Source organism: Rhinolophus sinicus, linkage group LG15 (assembly GCF_036562045.2).
Source record: "Rhinolophus sinicus isolate RSC01 linkage group LG15, ASM3656204v1, whole genome shotgun sequence".
NCBI classification, from domain to species: Eukaryota; Metazoa; Chordata; class Mammalia; order Chiroptera; family Rhinolophidae; genus Rhinolophus; species Rhinolophus sinicus.
Genome location: NC_133764.1, coordinates 9,604,068 through 9,623,290, shown reverse-complemented (window position 1 = coordinate 9,623,290; position 19,223 = coordinate 9,604,068). Strand labels below are relative to the sequence as shown.

General features: G+C 38.6%; 1 protein-coding gene and 1 long non-coding RNA gene across 3 annotated transcripts in view; one reads left to right on the top strand and one right to left on the bottom strand.

The window, feature by feature from the left end:
• PIK3R5 (phosphoinositide-3-kinase regulatory subunit 5) overlaps positions 1 to 231 on the bottom strand; it is a 66,107-nt gene extending 65,876 nt beyond the window's left edge. The window contains exon 1 of one of the 2 annotated variants that reach the window (XM_019755242.2): positions 84 to 231. The gene's annotated coding sequence lies outside the window, so the exon portion shown is untranslated. The remainder of the gene's footprint in view (positions 1 to 83) is intronic. The other variant, XM_019755244.2, reaches the window with a different exon arrangement.
• Positions 113 to 14,772, top strand: LOC141568835 (uncharacterized). The gene is made up of 3 exons (XR_012492053.1): positions 113 to 246; positions 1,699 to 1,811; positions 14,325 to 14,772. It is a non-coding gene; the product is annotated as an uncharacterized LOC141568835 (long non-coding RNA).
• Positions 14,773 to 19,223: the final 4,451 nt, after the last annotated feature.

Genomic DNA, 19,223 nt, shown 5'->3' with positions numbered 1-19,223 from the left:
GGGGAGGGGTCTGGGGCGGGGCTGGTCGCCCAGCGGGCCTCTCTCGCCACCTGGTGGCCGGACAGTGTCTGCGCAATGCCTACCTAGCCCAAGTTCCCGCAGAGTCGGGACGCAGCACGCAGAGCTTCTGAGCAGCAGCCCCCAGCTCTGAGTTCGTCTGCCCTCGGAAGGAACAAGTCCTGGCGGGTGGGCGGCCATGGTCGGAGGGATACCAGCACCGAGCAGCAGCGTTGCCCCAGGAGTAAGGTGCGGTTCCGCCAGGGGAACGGAAGCGAAGGTTTGGCCCCGCAGGAGAGGTGGGCGGAGCCCGAGAGAGGCTTGGGGTGGGGGCTTCGGGGAAAGAGAAAGGGGAACCTCTGAGGAGCTGCTTCCTTCTCTCATTGCGACCTACACCCCACTTCCTCCTCCTACTTCTATTTTCTTTGGGTACGCTTAACATTTAAAATGTCTGCACCCCTGCTGTGCAGACTATGCCTTGACCCTCACCCTTCTGCAGAAGCCTTCCTAGAAATACCAGCCAATCCAGACTTTCAGCACTCCTGCTCCAGCCTCTGGTCTGACTTTCCCACCTTCCTTCACCAGTGGCTCTCTTCAACCATTTCTCAGACCCTGAAGGGGGAGAGGAGTCATCTCCAGAGTCAAGGCCCTCTTCTTGCCTCCTCTTCTCTCCCCACATATGACGGAGCAGATGTTGTTATATCAAGAGTTAGGTCACAGAATCCTGGAAGTCATTGTACATCCCTGTGCCTCAGTTTCCTCATTTACAAAGTAGGGGTAAGAAGGTTGGCTACTGTGTAGGCAGCCCTTGCAAAGAAAGAATAGCACTTTATTTCAGAGTTAACAAAGGGCAGGGCTGAAATTTCCACTTCCACTATGAATGGGGCTCTGTCACAATATCTGTCAGAAGTGTTCAAAATTGGCCACAGCGTCGTACGTTATTGTTGGTCAAAAGCCACAGCCCTACCTGAGGCTTTGAGTGATGTGAACACCAATGACTTTTCTTTTTCTGACTCTTAACCCCAAGAAAAAACAACTTCCTTAAAGGCACAGAACAGAAAGTACCCTTGGGTGAACACAGGGGACTTGTTTCAGCCTATAGTAAGAGATGGAAAGGAGCTCAGAACCATCTAGTACTTCTCACCCACCACTGAAGCCCACAGTACCACCATTTTACAAATAAGGAACCAGAGCCACGAGAGACTATGAGAAGACATGCCTAATATCATAGGATTTGATGAGGGTGGACTCTAGTCTCCCCAGTCCCTACTTTTCCACCACATAAAGGAGAAGGAGGGCAGGAGGAGATAGCCCCGAGGTGGCCAGAGTAGGGAGGAAGGGGTAGAACCTCTCTGGAATGAGGAATTGAGTAGCAAGAATGACGCATTATGTACCAGACTGACATATTAGATTATGAGATCACTTTGAAAGCTAAAGAAAATGCTAGAGAGGTGATGGCATCCTTGATTTCTTCCATGTCCTTCGGATTCCTAAAACTGAAGATGGAGGAAAGCTGAAGCAGAATTGTCCATTCGGGCTCACTACCAGAAAGCTGAGCATCCCATGAAGCCCACTCGGTCTCTTCCCACATCCCCTCAGAGGTGGGCATTCTCTTCTCCACCAGCAGGTGTGACCCAGATGTTGAGCTTGCATGTCATCCCAGACCCTCACTCAGCTTCACCTGTGTCTCCATGTCCCTAGGTCAGACCCCCAACCAGGAGATGTAATCAGCACCTGACACCTGTTGGCCAGCGCTTCAAACTTCAGCCACCAAGGCCTTTCCATCTTCTACCCCCACCTCCTCAATGCAGCTGGTAAGACTCAAGATACCTCTCTCACTCATGTGCATCTGATTTTGTCTATTTTGTACAGCTCTGTTGTTACTTTATTTAAAAATATATGTCTATTTGTTATCTCTCTCCTTCCTTTCATGGCCTTATGTTTTCAAAGGGGAGTCTACTCCTATTTTCACTTCCTTATCTTACATTTACTCTTCAATGCTCTGAAAAAAATCACCAGGAAACCCCAAATGCCAAATCCAATAGCGTAATTACCTCACTGCCATATTTGATGCTACCTCTCCTCCACTGCTGATCAATATTCTGTTTTCTTTTTCTGGCTTCATTTTCTTCATCATTTCTTAAACGCTGGGGTTGAGATTTTATTTGAGGCTGAGTCTCTTCTCCCTGGGCTCTCTCATCCATCCCCATCATACTGATCCCTTCCAAATCTATAGCCTAGACTTCTTTCTTGAGCTCCAGTTCTAGAATTCCAAGTGCTTACTGCACATCTCCACCTGGATAGTCCAAAAGCAACTTAATCACTCCATATCCTGAAATGAATTTCTCATCTTTCCCCAACCTCCTCTTGTTTTCCCTATCTCAGTTAACACCTTGACTATCCACCCAGTTTCAACACTAGAAACCTCACTATACATATAACATATCCAGCATATGTGAAGAACTCCTACAACTCAAAAATAAAAAAGACAATCTAATTTTAAAATGGGCAAAACTTGAACAGACACTTCACAAAAGACATACAAATGGCCAATAAGTGCATGAAAAGGTGCTCAACATCATTAATCATTGGGGAAATTGAAATTAAAACCACAAGTTACCACTTTACAGCAATTAGAATAGCTACAATTGAGATCGACAACACCAAATGTTGGCGAGGATGTGGAGCAATTAGAACTCCCATATATATATTGTTTTTTAAAAAAAAAAAAATTTTTTTTTAACTGGAGAACAGTGTGTTTCTCCAGGGCCCATCAGCTCCAAGTCATTGCCCTTCAATCTAGTTGTGGAGGGTACATCTCCAGCTCCAAGTCCAGTCGCTGTTTTCAATCTTAGTTTTAGGGGATGCACTCCACCATCCCATACGGGAATTGAACTGGCAACCTTGTTGTTAAGAGCTCACACTCTAACCAACTGAGCCATCCGGCCGCCCCTCTGGCAGCTCAGCAGCATCTCATTGTCTTCAATCTAGTTGTGGAGGGCGCTGCTCACTGGCCCATGTGGGAATCAAACCTGCAATGCTGTTGTTCAGAGCTCGCGCTCTAACCAACTGGGCCATCTGGCCGCCCCCACATATATTCTTGTAGCAGGATAAAATTTCACAGCTACTTTAGAAAAGGGATTGGTAGCATCTAATAAAATTGACTATACATCTCCCTCTGACTCAACAATTCCACTCTTAGATATATACCCAAGATAAATGAATTTACATGTCCACACAGAAACGTATATGTGAATGACTGTACTAGCTTTATTCATAATAGCCAAAACTGGAACAACCCAAATATCTATTAATAGTAGGATGGATAAAAAGCAGTTGTGGTATATTCATATAATGGAATGCTACTCAGCAATAAAAAAGGAAGAAATTACTGACACATATGTCAATGTGGATGAATTTCAAAAACATTATGTTGAGCAAAAGGATCCAGACCCAAAAGAAAATGTACTGTATGATTTCATTTATATGAAGTTCAAGAACCAGCAAACTAATCTATAATGATAAGCATCAGAATGGTGGTTATCTTGGGGGCAGGGGAGCAATTTCACTGGAAAAGGGACATGAGTGAACTTTCTGGGATGATATGTGTATTTTCTATCTGTATCTGGGTGGTGGTCACACAGTGTGTACATATGAAAAAGTGATTGAGATGTTCACTTAAAAGTGAAAAGGGTTAACAGTATCCTAAAGAGACTTAGAAACATTATTTACCTCTTGATTTGATGCACCAAGGACAGCACAACATCGTTTCTGTGGTATTCTTATCAAACATGCCTTACCTCAGTCTAATCATGAGAAAACATTAGACTAACCCAAATTGAGGGACATTCTATAAAATCTTCAACAGTGTGGAAGTCAGGAAACCCAAAGAAAGATTGAAGGGCTGTCACAGATTGTCACTCAGCAATTAAATGTGATGAGGGATTCTGAATTGGATCCTGGACCAGAAGAAGGACATTAGTGGGACAAGTGGCAAAAGTTAAATAGTCTATAGATTCATTAATAATATTGTATCAATATTATTTCCTGATTTCAATAATCATACTATGTTTTAGGTACAATGCTAATATTTGGGGAAACTGGGTGAATATTTTATGAGAACCCTACGCAATTTTTTTGTCACTCCAAAATTATTTCAACATATAAACTTAAAAAAATCACAATGTAAATGTTGCAAATCTTACTAACTTTTGAAGAACTTCCCATTTCATTTTCTGTGTTTCTAAAACTTAAAAAGAAAACTATAGACCACTCTTCTCTATGATACAAATATAAAAATCTGAAATAAAATAAGTGCAAATAGTATGCAGCTTTTAATTTAAATAGTAATATGCTATGAAAAACTAGGGTTTATTCAAAGAATGCTGACATCCTGGATGAGCCTAAAGGGATTCAGACTTACTCAATTGCTCAGTTGGACTAGTTGCCTACAAGCACTGATGGTTGAAAGTCAAGGGCCTGCAAGGAGGGGTTTATGGGTGGGCCCGGGTTGCAAGATGAGGAAGCTCCAGAAGGTCGACATAGGAGGCTTAGATTCTGACTGCTCAGTCACCATTTAAAATTTTAGATTGTATGTTTTGGGAGGAGCTGTTGGAGGGGAGCCAACCTTTATTTCCCTTACCCCTCCCAAGCCAATCCTTTGGGGTTGCTACTGGTAGGGGTGTGGCCACTGTCCCAGGTCAGCCTCCCAGGTTGGCTTCCAAACCTTATGGAGGAAAGAGCTCAGGCAGCAGCAAAAGGAGCTATTTTCATTAGAGTCTTGGAGACCTGGGACGCAGCAGCCGAACAACCAGGTTGTGGGGATGGGCAAGGTGAGCACACAATGAAGGAAGCTTTGAAGGAAGCTGGAGGACTGGAGCCGGGGTCAGAAACTCAGCTGTCTCTAAGAACCAAGCCTGTCAAACTCTAGGCCAGGATTCATGAGCTGGTATTCACTTACTATATTACGACATTTTGGCAGCATTGTTTATGCTCTGTGCCTCCTGAAACAACCCCTGTTGTCATTTTTCCCCCATTTCAATAAGGTTTCCTTTCCCCCCCACTTTTCCATATTCTTCTGATTTCAGGAAGCATTCTATGTTGTATTCTTTCAACAGGTACACTTTGTGTATTAAACATATAGGAAGATTCTTCACTTCTACCAATAAATATGCCATTTCTCTTGAAGCATATATCCCTACTGGCCTCTTCTATTTTTCCACATTTGCTACAGACATGATTACAAGAAATATTTCATTTTCACCTAATTCCAATATAAGAAAAACCATTGCACAAATACAAAAACTGGCAACTGACCTTGACCTTGATGTCAGGGAACAATAGGGTATGGAGACAATAGGGTTTGGAAAGGATGTGAATGAGATCTCCAAAGGGGGCTCCCTTGGGGCCTGGCTCCAGCCCACTGTGGAAATGCAGGACTGGTGTGGTCAGATTTTATAATTTTTAAAGAAAACCAAAAATTGGAATTTTTCATCTGAAATCTCCTGGTTTTTAAATGGTAAAAACTAATTCAAAGCAGTATTTTAAAACTCCTTGCAGGTCAAACCAGATACGACCCACTGACTTTCAGTTTGTGACCTCTGTTCTATATTGTTCAGGTGGGAGCTACACCAGTGAGATATAAGTTATTTCTGCTAATGTGAGCTAATTTGTTCCCATGGCTCAGGAGACAGTTTATGCAAGGAGGGTCAATGTTAAAAGTTTATTAATGTCATTCATCATATGAATAGGACACAGGAGAAAAACTGCATAATTATCCTAATAAGATGCACCCTGATGAAAACTCTTAGGAACAAGGAATAAAAAGACTTTGTCAAGATGATAAATGTATATATCTCAATCCAACAGACAATATGATACCAAGTGATGACCTCGAATGGAGAGCAAATATAGTCCTTAATAACAAAGGCATTGATATGAAAACAAGGAACAAAACAAGGATGTTATGCTGTGAATGAGTAGTGTCAACAATATTCTGAAATTTAAGGAAAAACAATAAAAGAAGAAAAATAAATATGAGACATAAATTTGGGAAGAAAGAGTCAAGCTTATTATTATTTGCAAAAGATATTTGTGTATCTGAGAAATCCTAACTAATGGACTGAGGAATGTTTAGAACTTATGAGAGAGTTCAGTTAAGTAGCTAGACTCAAAAATAAATATATGAAACTCAGTAGTTTTTTGTACACCAGCAATGACCAAACAAAAAATAGAGCTCACTCACCTCAGCAACAAAACACCTAGGACTAGGAAATTCAAGGGACCCAGAATAGCCAAAACATCTTGCAAAAGAAGAACAAAATTGGAGAACTCAAACTCCGTGATTTCAAAACTTACCTCAAAGCTACAGATAGACATACTACAGTCAGTGGAGTAAAATTGAGAGTCCAGAAATAAACCCTTACATTTACAATGAAATGATTTTTTTCTGTAAGGGCACCAAGACAATTCAAAGGGGGAAAGAATTGTTTTTTTTAAAAACGATGCTAAGATAATTAGAGATCCATATGAAAAAGAATGGATACACAGGTCATCAAAATGGCAGCGTGAGGTGAGCCTCTGTAAATGTCCCCTGGAATTCACAACAAATGGAACAACTATAACACCACAAAGGACTCCCTGCACAGCAGACAGGCAAGATGAAGGGGCCCACTACTGAATTCACCTAAAGGTGGGCAAATTGCATGAGCAGGGGAAGAGGGAAGGGAGAAGTGTGGAGACGGAGCCGCAGGGGTGCAGGACACAGACCTAGCTCAGTACTCGGAGCTCGCTGCATCCCGGAACTACTGCAGCTGCGGGAGAGGGAAGAACTCAGACTGCTAGGGCTCCGTTTATGGCCCACAGGACTGAGGGAACAGCATATAACACGGCTGAACCCAACGCTCACGGCAGAGACCTCCTAGCAAAGACTGAGGGAAGAAGGCTGAAAACAGTGGTTTAAGTCCTCACTGCTGCAGAGAAGGAAGCCTTAGGTACTGAGACTAGCCACCCCCTCCCTACCCTCCCAGAGCTTGCCCCATCCCCACCTGCCCAGTGCTAGAAGAAGAACAATAGCAGTGTCAGGTCTAAAGAACAGAATATTTGCAGTTCTGAGAAGTGTGGTCCGGAGACAACATTCGCAGCCGAACTAGTTCCGGCAAAGGGAGGGAGCTGTGGAAGCAGGACTGGCTGTGGTGGTGGTTGTTGCCATTGCTCTGGGTCACCTCTCACAACTTACCCCACCCCTGTCCCCACCTATCTGCAGGAGTAAATAGAACTGCTGAAACACATGGGCTCTGAATCTGGTGCAGGAAGAGCTTTGGAACTTCAAAAGCTCTCCGCATCCCCACACGGACACTGTGCCCTGTGACCCAGGCGAACTGTTAACAGAGGAGAAGCCCGTCTCCCAGGGAATCCCCCCATTGTGTGAGAAGCTGGAATAGTGCAGAGAAAACATAGCACTACAGTGTGAGAGAGAAAAAAAGGCTGCAGTCAGAGAGAAAATAAAACATTCTACCAACAAGTACTGGAAAACAAAAGAAAGACCTCTTCCTATCAACCTGTTGCAGAACCCACTCCTGTAGATGTCTAGGAAGATAAATAATAAATCAGTAATTGCCATGAATAACCAAGGCAACAAGACAGCTCAGAAAGAAAGTGAAAAGTCTCCAGAAAAGGAACTTAAAGATATGGAAATATGTGACTTAAATGACAGAGAATTCAAGATTGCAGTTCTGAAAAACTCAACGAGATGCAAGGAAACACAGAAAGGCAGTTTAATGAACTCAGAAACACAATCAAAGAACAACATGAGCATTTTACGAAAGAGATTGAAATTTTTAAAAAGAACCAAATAGAATTTCTGGAGATTAAGAACTCAATAGAAGAAATTAAGAATGAAATAGCCAGCTTAGGTAATAGAGTTGACCAGATGGAAGAAAGAATCAGTGACATCGAAGATAGAAACCTGGAAATGACATGGATGGAAGAAGAAAGAGACTTGAGACTTAAAAGAAATGAAAGAACTCTACAAGAACTTTCTGACTCCATCAGAAAGAGCTATATAAAAATAATGGGCATACCAGAAGGAGAAGAAAGAGAGAAGGGAACAGAGAGTATGTTCAAACAAATAGTTGATGAGAACTTCCCAAACTTGTGGAAAGAACTGGATCCTCAAATCCAAGAAGCAAATAGAACACCTAATTACCTCAATCCCAACAGCCTTCTCCAAGGCACATTGTATTAAAGCTGTCAAAAATCAATGACAAAGAAAGAATCCTCAAGCAGTCAGGGAAAAGAAGATGTTAACTTACAAAGGAAAGCCCACTAGATTATCAGATTTTTCAGCAGAAACTCTACAAGCCAGGAGGGAGTGGAAGCAAATATTCAAACTATTGAAAGAGAGACATTATGAGCCAAGAATAATATATCCAGCAAAGATATCCTTTAGATGTGAAGGAGGAATAAAGACCTTTCCAGACATACAGAAGCTGAGGGAATTTTCAATACACGACCTGCACTACAAGAAATACTAAAGGAGGCTATTCGACCACCATCAACAGGGACAATTTGTAGCAATCAAAACATAAAAAAGGGGAGAGTAAAGGCCTGAACCGGAATATGGGAATGGAGAAAGTAAGCGTGCTGAAGAAAATGGAATACTCTAAATATCAAACTTTCTTTTACATAAACTTAAGGGTAACCACTAAAAAAAAAAAAAAAATCCAGAACTGAAATATATACCGTAATAAAAGAAATAGAGGGAAACATCATAGAATACCACCACACAGAAATAATAGACAACAACAAAAAGGCAAAGAAACAATGGAGACACAGTCTTACCAGAAAACTAAAGATAGGATGACAGGAAATCCTCACATATCAATAATCACCCTAAATGTAACTGAACTCACCAATAAAAAGGCACAGAGTAGCAGATTAGCAGAGTAGCAGATTGGATCAAAAAACTAAACCCAACCATATGCTGTCTCCAAGAGACACATCTCAGCTACAAGGACAAGCATAGACTCAAAGTGAAAGGGTGGAAATTGACACTCCAAGCAAATGGTACCCAGAGAAAATCAGGTGTAGCCATAATGATATCAGATGAAACAGACTTCAAGGTGAAAAAGATAACAAGAGACAAAGATGGACATTTCATAATGGTGAAGGGGACTGTACAACAAGAAGACATAACAGTCATTAATATTTATGCCCCCAATCAGGGAGCACTGAAATATACCAAGCAACTACTAACATACCTAAAGGATGAAATTGACCAAAACACAATTATAATAGGGGACTTAAATACATATTGACAGCTATAGATAGATCATCCAAACAGAAAATAATGAAATAGTAGCCCTAAATGACACATTAGATGAAATGGACATAATTGATATTTAGAGAGCACTTCATCCTAAAACATCAGACTATTCATTTTTTTCTAGTGTGCATGGAACATTCTCAAGGATAGACCATATATTGGGACATAAAATCAGTCTCAGCAAATTTAAGAAGATTGAAATCATACCAAGCATATTCTCTGATCACAAGGCTTTGAAATTGGATATCAACCACAAAAAGAAAGTGGGGAAAAACACAAATACATGGAGATTAAACAACATACTTTTAAAGAACGACTGGGTCAAAGAAGAAGTTAGAGGAGAGATCAAAAGATACATAGAAACAAATGACAATGAAAATACATCCTACCAAAATTTGTGGGATGCAGCGAAAGCAGTTTTAAGAAGGAAATTTATCTCATTAGAGGCCTATCTCAAGAAACAAGAGAACTCCCAAATAAATAACCTCATGTTACACCTTAAAGAACTAGAAAAAGAAGAACAAGTAAAACCCAAGGTCAGCAGAAGAAAGGAAATAACAAAAATCAGAGCAGAACTAAATGAAATAGAGAACAAAAAGACAATAGAAAAAATTAATGTGACAAAGAGCTGGTTCTTTGAAAAGATTAACAAAATTGACAAACCCTTGGCTAGACTCACTAAGATAAAAAGAGAGAAGACACTAATTAACAAAATCAGAAATGAAAAAGGGGAAGTTATCACGGATGCCACAGAAATACAAAGGATCATCCAAGAATACTATGAAGGACTATATGCCATCAAATTCAATAACCTAGAAGAAATAGAAAAGTTCTTAGAAACATATAGCCTTCCTAGGCTGAACCATGAAGAATTGGAAAATCTAAACAGACCAATCACCAATAACAAAATTGAATCAGTCCAATACCTTCCCAAAAGCAAAAGTCCGGGACCAGATGGCTTCACTAGTGAATTCTACCAAACTTTCAAAGAGGATCTAATACCAATCCTACTCAAACTCTTCCAAAAAATTGAAGAAGAGACAGTACTCCCCAACCCATTTTATGAGGCCAGCATTACCCTGATACCAAAACCTGGTAAGGACAACACAAAAAAAGAAAACTACAGAACAATATCTTTGATGAATACAGATGCAAAAATCCTAAACAAAATTCTAGCAAATCGAATGCAACAATGCATTAAAAAGATTATTCATCACGACCAAGAGGGGTTCATCCCCGGGGCACAAGAATGGTTCAACATCGACAAATCCACCAATGTGATACATCACATAAACAAAATAAAGGACAAAAATCATATGATTATATCAATTGATGCAGAAAAAGCATTTGACAAGATACAACATCCATTTATGATTAAAACACTTAATAAAATAGGTATAGAAGGAAAATACCTTAACATAATAAAGGCCATATATGACAAACCCTCAGCTAATCTCATAATTAATGGTGAAAAACTGAAGCCCTTTGCTCTACGTTCAGGAACACGACAGGGCTGTCCCCTATCACCTCTGCTTTTCAACATAGTGTTGGAAGTCCTTGCCAGAGCAATCAGGCAAGAGAAAGAAATAAAAGGCATCCAAATTGGGAATGAAGAAAATTGTCACTCTTTGCAGATGACATGATGCTATATATAGAAAACCCTAAAGACTCCACCAAAAAGCTATTAGAAACAATCAACGAATACAGTAAAGTTGCTGGCTACAAAATCAACACACAAAAGTCCATTGCCTTCCTATATACTAATAATGAAATCTCAGAAAAAGAAATAAAATTAAAAAATTCCTTTTGCAATTGCAGCAAAAAGAATAAAATACCTAGGAATAAACTTAACCAAGGATGTGAAAGACCTATATGCTGAAAACTATAATACATTTTTAAAAGAAATTGAAGAAGACAGAAAGAAATGGAAAGACATTCCGTGCTCATGGATTGGAAGAATCAACATAGTTAAAATGGCCATATTACCCAAAGCAATATACAGATTTAATGCAATCCCCATCAAAATCCCAATGGCATTTTTTAAAGGTATAGAACAAAAAATCATCAGATTTGTTTGGAACCACAAAAGACCCCGAATAGCCAAAGCAATCTTAAGAAAAAAGAACAATACTGGAGGTATCACACTCCCTGACTTTAGCTTGTACTACAGGGCTACAATAATCAAAACAGCATGGTATTGGTAGAAAACCAGACATGTAGACCAATGGAATAGAATTGAGAACCCAGAAATAAAACCACATAAATATGGACAGATCATTTTTGACAAAGAAGCAAAAAACATACAATGGAGAAAAGACAGCCTCTTCAATAAATGGTGCTGGCAGAATTGGAAAGTCACATGCAAAGGAATGAAACTGGACTGCTATCTGTCACCATGTACCAAAATTATTTCAAAATGGATCAAAGACTTAAGCATAAGACCTGAAACAATAAACTGCATAGAAGAAAACACAGGTACTAAACTTATGGACCTTGGGTTCAAAGAGCATTTTATGAATTTGACTCCAAAGGCAATGGAAGTAAAAGCTAAAATAAATGAGTGGGACTATATCAAACTTAAAAGCTTCTGCACAGCAAAAGAAACCATCGACAAAATAAAGAGGCAACCAACTGAATGGGAGAAGATTTTTGCAAACAGTGCCTCCGATAAGGGGCTAATATCCAGAATATACAAGGAACTCAGGCAACTCAACAACAAAACACAAACAACCCAATTGAAAAATGGACAGAGGACCTGAAGAAACATTTCTCCAAAGAGGACATACAAATGACAAATAGACATATGAAAAAATGCTCAACATCACTAATCATCAGAGAAATGCAAATCAAAACCACAATGAGATATCACCTCACCCCAGTTAGAATGGCTATCATCAACAAGACAAATAGTAACAAGTGTTGGAGAGGCTGTGGAGAAAAAGGAACCCTCATACACTGTTGGTGGGAATGCAGACTGGTGCAGCCATTGTGGAAGGCAGTGTGGAGGTTCCTCAAAAAATTACGAATAGAATTACCATATGACCCAGCAATCCCTCTCCTGGGTATCAACCCCAAAAATCTGAAAACATTTATACATAAAGACACGTGTGCTCCAATGTTCATTGCAGCTTTGTTTACGGTGGCTAAGACATGGAAACAACCAAAATGTCCTTTGATAAATGAATGGACAAAGAAGTTGTGGTATATATACACAATGGAATACTATTCGGCAATGAGATGAAATAGGACCATTTGTGACAACATGGATGGATCTTGAGATTATAATGCTAAGCGAAATAAGTCAGAAAAAGCAGAGAACCATAGGATTTCCCTGATATGTGGTATATAAACCAAAAACAGCAAAAGAACAAAACAAACAAAAACTCATAGACACAGACAATAGTTTAGTGGTTACCAGAGGGTAAGGGGGAAAGGGAGTGGAAAGTGAGGGTAAAGGGGATCAAATATATGGTGATAGAAGGAGAATTGACTCTGAGTGGTGAACACACAATGAGATTTATAGAGGATGTAATACAGAATTGTACACCTGAAATCTATGTAATTTTACTAACAATTATCACCCCCCCCCAAAAAAAAGAAAAAAAATGAAGTTGTGTCCCTACCTCACATCACATGCAGAAATTAACTCAAAATTGATTAAAGACCTAAATGTAAGAGTTAAAACTATAAAAATCTTAGAAGAAAACACAGGTATAAATCTTCGTGACCTTGAATGAGACAATGGGTTTTTACATATGACATCAAAATCACTAGCAACAAAAGAAAAAAATAAAATGCACATTGTCAAAATTAAAAACTTTTGTGCTTCAAGGACACCATCAAGAAACAAAGGATAACCCACAAAATGGGAGAAAATTTTTGCAAATCACATATGTAATAGGGGATTTGAATCTAAAATATATGAAGAAGTTCTATAACTCAATAGTAAAAAGACAAATAAATCAATTGAGAAATGGGCAAAGGATATGAACAGATATTTCTCCAAAGAAGATATACAAATGATCAACAAGCATGTGAAAAAATGCTCAACATCATTACCCATCAGGGAGGTGCAAATCGAAACCATAGTGAAATAACACTTCATATCCACTGTAATAGAAAAGACAGATAATAACAAGTGTGGACAAGGAATGTGGAGAATTTGGAACCCTCATACATACACTGCTAGTGGGAATGTAAATGGTACAGCTGCTTTGGAAAACAACTTGGCAGTTCCTCAAATGGTTGAACATAGAGTTACCACATGATCCAGCAATTCCACTCCTGGGTATATATACCCAAGAGAAGTGAAAACATATGTGCACACAAAAACTTATATACAGATATCCATAGCAGCATTATTAAGAATGGCCAAAAGATGGAAACAACCCAAATGTCCATCAGCTGATGCATGGATAAATAAAATGTGGCATATTTATACAATGGAATATTATTTGACCATAAAGAGAAACGAGGTACTGATACATGCTACAACATGGATGAAACTTGAAAACATTTTACTAAGTGAATGAAGCTAATTACAAAGGATCACATATTGTATGACTCCATTTATATGAAATGTTTAGAATAGACAAATACATAGAGACAAAAAGTAGATTGGTGGTTGCCTAGGGCTGGAATGGCTGGAGGAAAGTAGGGAGTGAATGCTAATGGGTATGGGATTTGTTTTGGGGGTGGTTAAAATGTTCAAAATTGACTATGATGATGATTGCATAATTCTAAATATACTGAAAAACATTTAATTGTATACTTTAACTGGGTGAGTTTTATGGTATGTGAATTATATCTCAAGCTGTTATTTAAAAACTATAAACTTTATTATGGGATACAAAAGAAGCCTTGCATAAATGGAAAACATTTAATGTTCTTGGATTGGAAAATGGTATTATAAAAGATATCCATTCTTCCCCAGTTCAGTATATAAATGTAACAGTTTCACTCAATAGCCAAATAAGGCCTTCTTTTTTTTTTCTTTTGGAAGGAAGAAGATTGACAAAATGATTTTGCATTTCATCATGAAAAATAATTGTGTGAGAAGAGCCAAGACACTCTTTCAAAGGTTTAGTAATGAGGGAAGAATTGTCGTCTGAGATATGCAGATGTTCTGTAAACCCACAGAGCTGAAACACTGTTGTACTGACGTAGAAAGTATAACAAATCAGTGGGGCCAAATTGATCTGTCAGAAACAATCACAAGTATCTGAATTAATTCAATATATGATAAAGGGGATAGGATCAATTATCCAATAAGTGGGCTAGGACAAATGATTTGAATATGTAAAAGTAAAATAACTTCTGTACATGAAAAGTCACCATACACATTAAATTAAAAGGCAGATGGCATACTGGGGCAAAACATGTACAACAAATAACAAAGGCACCATCCTTAATATAAAATATATTTTTACATTTAAAAAATGGGGTGGCCAGTTAGCTCAGTTGGTTAGCGTGTGGAGCTAATAACACCAAGGTTGCCAGTTCGATCCCCGCATGGGCCACTGTGAGCTGTGCACGCCTTAAAAAAAATAAATAAATAAATGATTATATACCCAAAAGAAAAGTGGCCTGAGCAGACAGATGACAATCCACCAAAGATATATAAGTCTTAAGTCTATAAAAAATTTTCAACTTTATAAGAAGAAATGTAAATTAAAACAATGAGCTGTAAACTTCCATTTGACAACTAGGCAAAGATAAAATAAATTATGTTACCCAGAATTTTTAAGCATTTGGAGACCCAAAATTCTCATAAAGTATTTTTGTTAAGTACAAATTCGGCATTGTGTATAGAAAACATTAAAATACACGTACTCTTTAACCCAGTAATTCTACTTCTAGGAATTTAGCTGAAGAAAAAAATAAATCATTCTTGTGTGTGCAGGAATATTAACCAACAGCTTGCTTATAATTATAAGCAGTGAAAAATTATAAGTAACATTAATGCTTAAAAATTGGGAATTTGATTTAAAATATGGTTAATACATACCATAGTAAAATATTATGAGCAATTAAAAATATGTACATATTTTATATAAATATTATAGAAAATACTTAATGACATTGAAAGATTTCCATGAAATATCAAGTTTAAAATGTAGTTTTAAAACAGTATATAACTTTTGACCTAGAGATTCCATTTCTGGGAATTAATCTTACACATATTCTTGAGAGAGAGAGAGAAAGAAAGAGAATACATACATATATCGGCTTCTAGTTAAAATGGCAGACAGTACTGATAAAGGAAATATTTCCTCTCTTTTTAATAATAAAGAAACACTGGATAAAATCGAACAGCAAACAATTTAAATACAAAGCCAAACTGAAAACCAATAAAGTGAAATCTCCCTGTCATGCAGGTGTCAGGCGAGGTCTCAGCTCCCACTCCCCACATAAGAACGCAGGACATGGTGAGGCCAAAAAGGAATATCCACTGTGCCATAGATAGGGGAGTCACACCACTATATTCTTGCTGGCTGCTGGGTTGGAGACACTGGAAGCAGGAGCCACACAATCCGCAACCTGCCATCTACTTCTCTGCAATCCACAACCTGCACTCCGCCGTGCTAACTGCAATCCGCGCTTGCCAGCCACCATCTTCTTGCTAGCCCCCATTTGCTGCTAGTGTAGCCACAGCAGTTGTATTAGTGGCCAATGGCTCACTGGTTACAGCTGACGGCCAACTAGCCACCGCTGATGGCCATCCAATCACAGTTGATGGCCATTTACTATCTGAGCCAGCACCTTTCCACGTGAGGCCGAGAGCCTGGAAACTGCACTCTTGGCTCTGTCCCCACACTCCCAGATGGACAAACACAACAAGCCAACACACACACACACACACACACACACACACACACACACACACACACACACACCAAACAAAAGAAACAGCAAGAAAGAAGGAAAAAAAGAAACATCAAAAAGTGAAAACAAAAAGGGGTGGCCGGTTAGCTCATCTGGTTAGAGCGTGGTTCTAATAACACCAAGGTGGCTGGTTGGATCGCCACATGGGCCACTGTGAGCTTCGCCCTCCATTAAAAAAAAAGAAAAAGAAAAGTGACTCAAATAGAAACCAAGCTAAAATGGTAGAAACAAGCCAAAATACATCAATAACCATAATAAATGTAGTGAAATAAAGTAACCTATGAACAGTTGGAGATGGTTGGATTACATAAAACAAATAAAATCCAATGTGGGGACAGAGCCCCAGAGAGCAGTTTCCAGGCTCTTGGCCTCACGTAGAAAGGTGCTGGCTCAGGTAGTAAATGGCCATCAACTGTGATTGGATGGCCATCAGCTGTGGCTAGTTGGCCGTCAGCTGTAACCAGTGAGCCATTGGCCACTAATATAACTGCTGTGGTTACGCTAGCAGAAAATGGGGGCTAGCAAGAAGATGGTGGCTGAGCTAGCAAGAGTGGATTGCAGTTAGCAAATGAGGTTGGTTGGCAGAGAGAAGTGGACGGCAGGTTGTGGATCATGTGGCTCCTGCTTCCTGTGTCTCCAACCCAGCCGCCTGTGAGAATATAGTGGTATGACTCCCCTATCTATGGCTCCATGGGTGTTCCTTTTTGGCCTCACCATGTCCTGCGTTCTTATGTGGGGAGCAGGAGCTGAGACCCCGCAGGCTGCCCAGCACGACAGATAGTCACTGTATAAATTCACCAGCAGATAAAACAAATCTAAACATGTACAAAACTAATTTTAAAACTCTAGAAATATACGTAAAGCAATAATTAACAATACTACATGGAGCAAATGAGAAATCCACCATCATTGTGGAAGCTTTCAACAAGCCTCTCTGAATTATTAATACTTTGAAAGATAAAATATAGTAGTTATAAAAGATTTAATAAAAAATAATTAAACTGAATTGGATGAATATATGTAGAACCATATATCCAATAATTGAAAAAATCATATTCTTTGCAAGCAAACACACAATAATGACTGAAATTAATCATATGCAAGACTACAAAGCAAGTCTTAACAAATTTCAAAGAATTTTTGTTGTACAGGCTACATTCCCAGACCACAGTGCCATTAAGTTAGCTGTCAATAACAAACAAAAAAAGTTTAAAATTAATATAAAACTTGACACTTCTGAATAGCCCTGAAGTCAAAGAAAAAATTCACAATGGAAAACATTTTTTTAATATTTAGAACTGAACAATAATGAAAAAATATATATCAAAGCTTGGGGGATACAGTAAAAGTGGTAGATAGAAGGAAATTTCTAGCCTCTTAAACCTTAATCTGAGAAAAGAAGAAAGGCTGAAAATTAGCTAAATGTCTAATTTTAAAAGTTAGGGAAAGGACGGCAGAATAATTCCTCACACCACCCCCCAAAAAGGAGATAAAAGTAAAAGACAAAATTAATGAAAAAAAAAAAACCACAAATATTCAACAGAGACAACCAAGTAAAGCTAAAAGACAGTTCTTTAAAAAGGCAAACGTAGGGCGGCCAGTTAGCTCAGTTGGTTAGAGTGCAGTGCTCTTAACAACAAGGTTGCCGGTTTGATCCCCACATGTTTTCCTGTGAGTTGCGCCCTCCACAAACAGCTACTTGACTTGGAACTGATGGGTCCTGGAAAAACACACTCAAAATAAATAAAAGTTAAAAAAAAAAAAAAGACAACACATATATGGCAAGATAGATAAGAAATAGAAAGTACAAGTAAATAATGTTAAGGATGAAAAAGGAGACCTAAATACAAATAACAGTGAAGATTACGAAAAAATAATAGAATATGGTGAACAACTTTATGCTAATTAATTTTAAACCTTAGATGAAATGGGGATTTTTTTCCTAAAAAAATAAGACTTAAAACCAACTCAAGAAGAAATAGGATTCCTACAATTCCATGATTTATTAAAACATTGAAGCAATAATTTAAAATCTTTTCACAAAGACAATTCCAGGACCAGGCCATTTTACAGGTAAATTCTAGCAGACTTCCGAGGAACAGATCACTCCAATCATATACTAACCCTTCGAGAGGCCTGAAGAAGAAATAGTTCCTAACTTGCTTTTATGAGGGCACCATAACCTTGATATACAAACTCAAGAAAGATACTAAAAGAAGTTGGAGATCAATCTTATTTGTGAATCTAGATGCAGAGATATTAGAAGGCCAGAACAGATTATACATTATGATGAGTTGGATTTATCCCAGGAATGCAAAGGTAATTTGATCTTAGAAAATTCTATGTGTCATTCATCATATTAAAGGTGTAAAAGGAGAAACATCGTATGTTTAATTATCTGATTGGATGCGAGAAGCCATTTGGTAAAATTTTCAATTTATGAAAAAAAAATCTCTTAGAAAACTAGGAGTAGAACTTCCTTAACCTGAAATAAGGCGTCTACCAAATACTTACAATAAACAAATAGTTTTAGTGAGGAAATATTGAAAGCAACTTCTTTAAAATCAGTCACAAGCTACAATATAGATGAACCCTGAAAAATTTATTCTAAGTGAAAAAAGCCAGTTATAAGGGACCACATACTGTATGGTTCCATACATTATGAAATGTCCAGAAAAGGCAAGTCCATAGAGACAGAAAGTAAATTGATGGTTGCTTAGAGATGGGGTGGTTCAGGGAGATGGGGAGTGACTGCTAATGGATATGGGGTTTCTTTGGGCAGTGATGAAAATGTTGATTATAGTAATGGTTGCACCACTCTAAATATACTGGAAACCATTTAATTGTATACTTTAAATGGGTGAGTTGTCTGATATGTGAATTTTATCTCAATAAAGCTGTTTTTAAAAGAGCAGTTAATGAGCTGTGGGATGATGCCAAGAGCAGTGAATTTGGAATAAAAATATCTGGTTTCAAAAAAACAATCAGACACAGGACCAGGATGTATAATATTACT